General features: G+C 44.5%; 1 non-coding gene across 1 annotated transcript; it reads right to left on the bottom strand.

The window, feature by feature from the left end:
* Positions 1-2,136: 2,136 nt before the first annotated feature.
* On the bottom strand, positions 2,137-2,327 carry LOC137140817 (U2 spliceosomal RNA). The gene has a single exon (XR_010916492.1). It is a non-coding gene; the product is annotated as a U2 spliceosomal RNA (small nuclear RNA).
* Positions 2,328-5,057: the final 2,730 nt, after the last annotated feature.

The raw sequence follows: 5,057 nt of genomic DNA, 5'->3' as shown, positions 1-5,057 counted from the left end.
CTGAAGAGCAGGGTACACTCTGCCTTCTGCTGGGGCGAAGGACATTCATGTGGCTTGGAGCATGGGCCTGGCAGTGGAAACCGCTCCGATACCGGCTCACCCTACCCAACGCAGGAGCTTGTTTTCCAACTGGAAACTTTTGGTCGAGCAAAATCCTGGCTAGGCAAACGCCCTGGCCTTTCACTCTATTATTTTTCAGGGCTGAAGGAAACGGCTCATCATCATATTGCTTCAGCCTGGCGTACCCACAGAGCCAGCCTCTGACCTCTTCCTCCTTCATTTCCCAAGCAACCGGTGAGATTGACTTCCCTTGTGGCCGCCGACGCGCTGCTGGTTTGCCAGATGCCAACCAGTCTGGGAAGCAGGTTTTCCCTCTGATTTCTGGAACGTGACTTTTTTATAACTCAGGCAACGTTTTGCTCTCTTCTTTCAAAGTCCATCTAAAACCAGGCTTGACAGAACATAGGCCTAGACTGAATGAATAGGAACAGGGGTCCATCTGGACCAGTATCCTGCCTCTGATGGTTATCAGTGCCAGATGCATCAGTGGAAAGGGGCAAAGAAACTTTGTAATAGGCAGGGAAAGTTTCCTCCAACCCCATTAATTAGCTTTTTATTAATTAATTTGTATCTCACCCACACTGAATAAACCTGCAGTGTCTCCCTAGAAGTCAGTGAAGTCATTTTGGAGTTCATATGTATTTTAAGGCCAGAAAGGACCGTTCTGATCATCGAATCTAGATGATCCAAACCATCTAGACCATTATAACCAGCTGTAGAAGGATAGTCTAATGGTTTGGGTATTAGCCTCGCTCCCAGGATCATCTGGAGTCAGTTCCCTGCTCTGCTACAGACTGTCCTGTGTGACCTTGGACAAGTCACTTATTCTCTCTGTGCTTCAACTTCCCATCTGTAAAATGGGGCTAGTAGTACGTTGTTGGGGTGTTGTCAGGATACAGCCAGTGTGAGGCACTCAGATACTATGGTTATGGGCCATATGCGTGCCTACAGTACATAGAACCGGAGTTTGGCTCATGACCTCGCAGAAGGAAAGTTTATAACACTTTTAGGGGGTGTGTTTGTTCTAATCCTCACTATGGTAGCTCTGACCATTCTCATTACTCATATCAATGTCTGAGCTTCTTACAAAAGAGCATTTTATTGTTGTTAGTATTCTTATTTTACATTTATACTGCAGCAGCGCTTAGATGCCAACCAGAGCGGGGCCCATTGTGCTAGGTGCTGTACAAAGATATAGTAAATGACAGCCCTTGCTCCAAAGACAAGCAGACTGAGGCAGGGTTGGGAGAGAGTGAGTAACAAAACGGACAGCGTGCACGCAATGTTTGGCCAATCGGGAGGAGTCATCATTACAACTCTCCACCCTGCCTCGGGTTTTATTAGATTGCCATTTTCCATATGCATTACAGAAGAGGTGAGTTTTGAGAAGTGACTGGACTGGGCCCAAGTCTTGGGCTTCAATAATATCTTGTGGCAGTGAGTTCCACAGGCTAATTGTGCATTTTGCAGAAAAAATAACTCCTTTTAACAGTTTCAGATTTGGTGCCTTTCAAATTAAGAGGACCAACCCTCCTCCTCTCCCCTCCTCCCCCCACCCAAAGCTCCACTTCTCCCACAAAGTCCATGCGACTACATTGTAGGTAGAGCTGGCTGAATTCAGAATAATGAGGCCTTGGGATGGATGAAACAATGCTCCAACCCATTAGCTCTCTATTGCTCTGGAAGGTCTGGCTTATTCCTTCAAATGCACATATCAATATCAAATACATCTATTTCAGTTATTCAGTGCCAGAATTTATAAAGCTTTCATCGTCCACTCAGGAAACAGAAACAAACCCATGTGACCTTGGCGAGTGATTTCAAAGCTCAGATTTAAAAACTTTTATTCAAGATAACTTTAAAAAAAACCAAAAAAAAAAACAGGATCAGGTACAGAATTTAAACAAGTCTCTCAGAATCCAAGCGTAACATACATACAGATGCTCAGCGTACATACAGACGAAAAACAATTAGCTTGACACACCCCACCTTAAATCACAAAACAGTGCCAGCACATCCACAGCTTGTTTTTTTTTTTTCTTTCTGTTTTTCACCACCACGTTGTTTTCCCCTGGAGGGAGGTGCACCATTCCCGGAAGTACTGCAATACCGGGTTGATGCATGGGGTGGAGGGAGCAAGCTCCTATTCCATCTCCCTGTTCCAAAAATCCGTTTAATAAAAAAAGTTCTCAGATAGAGAACATATCAGATATTAAACTGATAAGAACAGATTACTAAATGCCAGCGTAGGACAGTTTACCAGCTATTGTCGACGTGATATATTACGAAATGACAAACATATCCTCGGAAAGTATATCTGGTTCACAAATCCTTCCTACATCAAAAACGGAGTGAATACATTTTAAAGGGATAATGTACATTGAATTTAAAATATGCCACATACTCTTCAGTGGTGCTCATTGTAGGTAACAGTCCTGCCAGGTTAAGAAGGCTGGGTTGAGAAGATGGGGTCTAGTAAGTCTTGATTAGCTCCAATTTCAGTGATTGGAAACCGTTTTAACATTTATCACGCCCATTAAGGCTGTTTCGCTAGGGTGACCTGATGTCCCGATTTTATAGGGACAGTCCCGATAATCAGGGCTTTTTCTTTTATAGGCGCCTATTATCCCCCAACCCCGTCCCGATTTTTCACACTTGCTAGCCACCCCTAAATACTGGAAGACTGTTCCCTATAGTGTATTCAAAGGGGGAGATAATGCATGTATGCAAGCAATAGGCGTTTTAGTATGGCTAAAGAGAATGTAAGCCGTACATACAGGATGGGGGGGACTCTCCTCTGGGAATGTGACTCTGAAAAATATTTGGGGGCAAGGGGGAATAAACAGCTGAACGTGAGCTCCCACGTTGTGGCCAAAAGACATAATGTGATCCTGGGACGCATAAACAGGGGAATCTCAAGTAGGAGCGGAGAGTATTTCACCTCTGTAATTGGCACTGGTGCAACCATTGCTGGAATCCTGTGACCAGTTCTGATGCCTCCAATTCAAGAAAGATGTTGATAAATAGGAGAGGGTTAGGAGAAAAGCCCCAAGAATGATTAAAGGATTAGAAAACCTGCTTTATAGTGACAGACTCAAGGAGCCCCAACTATTTTGTTTAACAAACAGGAGGTTAAGCAGTGACTCGATTGCAATCTCTAACTACCTACACTAGGAACAAATATTGAATCTAGCTCTTCTGCCTAGCAGAGAGAGGTATAAAGGATCCAATGGCTGGCAGCTGCAGCCAGACAAATAAATAAGGTGTACATTTGTAACAGTGAGGATAATTAACCACAGGAACAATTTACTATGGGTTGCGGTGGATTCTCCATCCTGGGTAATTTTTAAACCACGATTGGATGTTTTTCTAAAAGATCTGCTCTACGAATGATTTGGGGGAAACGTTGTGGCCTATGTTATCCAGGCCAGATGCTCAGGATGGTCCCTTCTGGCCTGCGAATCTATGAATCGATGTGATGTTATCGTTACCTAATAGGCAGTGCTTGATTTGTGCCATCTCTAATCTTGGCACTTCACAGCCCTGGCACCTTCTTGCTGCGTCAGTTATGAAAGAAGAAAAATTGCCTGAGCCCCAGCGCCTCTTTCATTGCAAATTAAGCACGGCTAATAGGGTCTGACCCAAAGCGTGGATAAAGAACTGACTGTAGGCAGTGTTATTGTAGAGACAAGGTGGGTGAGGTAATTTCTTTTATTGGACCAATTTGTGTTGGTGAGAGAGACACATTTTTGAGCTTACACAGAGCTCTTCTTCAGGTCTGGAAAAGGGATTCAGAGCTAAATACAAGATGAAACACATTGTTTGGCATAAGTAGTTAACACATATTTCAAGGGGCCATTCAAGGTGAAGTGGCCTCTTAACACCCCTTCAGTCATTGGAGGGAAAAGAAAGAAGAGGGGAAACAAAGGCATCCGGGAAGGGGTTGTTAGTGGGTAATAGATTGTTGTGATAAGCCATAAATCCAGTGTCTCTATTCGCTCCATGATTTTTCGTGTCCAGCAAAGTTCTGAATTTAAGCTCCCGGGCTCGTCTTGTGAAAGGGTTGTGCAGATTTCCTTCAAGGAGGAGGACTGAGAGGTCAGAAATAGAGTGGTCGCTTTGCAGAAATGTTCACCGCAGCTGAGGGGGTGTTTTGGTCTTTTCTCGCTTTTCTGTATGAATTCATTTGAGAGCGTAGGGGTTGTCAGGTTTCACCCCCGGAGTGGTGATTGAGGCACATAGTGTGCTGGGTGAGGTACAGCTCGTGTTGTGATAGGCACGAGTAGGACCCATGGCTCTTGAAAGGTGGGTGCTGGGGGGCACTGATCAATGTAGCCGTGGAGATATGCCTGCAGGTTTTGCATCTGTTGTTCCGGCAGGGTCTGGGGCCAGTTTAAGTTGATGTGTCCTCGCCTGTGGGGAGTTTGGCTCTGATGATGAGCTTGGCGAGGGTGCAGGGTTGTTTGAAGGCCAAAAGAGAGGGTTCAGGAAAGATTTCTGTCTGGATGTGGTTCCCATGCAGACCCCTGAGTAATCTACTGAGTAATAATAATAATTAATAAATAGCAATGTGCACTCTTAGTTCCCTTCAATATCACTGCAACTGCTTTTTTTGTTTTGTTTTTTTATTTAACAGCACCCTGTACTCTTTAGTCAATATTTGTATTGTACAGATGGGGAAACTGAGGCACAGGGGGGGGCGAAGTGGCTTGTCCAAGGTGACAGAGTGAATCAGTGGCAAAGATTGAGACTGTCTCTCATTCTGCATTTTGACAGTGCCTACCACAGTGGGCCCAGCTCTCGGTTGGCCCCTCAGTACGTCCGTAACAAATACAAGAACAAGATGATTAGAGCAAAGGCCTGGGTATCAAGGATCTTGATCATGAATTGATTCTGTCTTGTGTGTGGGTTGGTGTAAAAGTCCTTCTCCGAGTGTCCTTCAGCACTGAAAAAAAAAAAACCCCAAGAAGATCCACGTATGCAAATGATCAAACATA

This window comes from Emydura macquarii, unplaced genomic scaffold, assembly GCF_026122565.2.
Source record: "Emydura macquarii macquarii isolate MOO-44397 ecotype Brisbane River unplaced genomic scaffold, CSIRO-AGI_Emac_v2 contig_2988, whole genome shotgun sequence".
Taxonomy (NCBI): Eukaryota; Metazoa; Chordata; order Testudines; family Chelidae; genus Emydura; species Emydura macquarii.
Note: the sequence above shows the minus strand (reverse complement) of the source record. Positions and strands in the feature narration are given on the sequence as shown.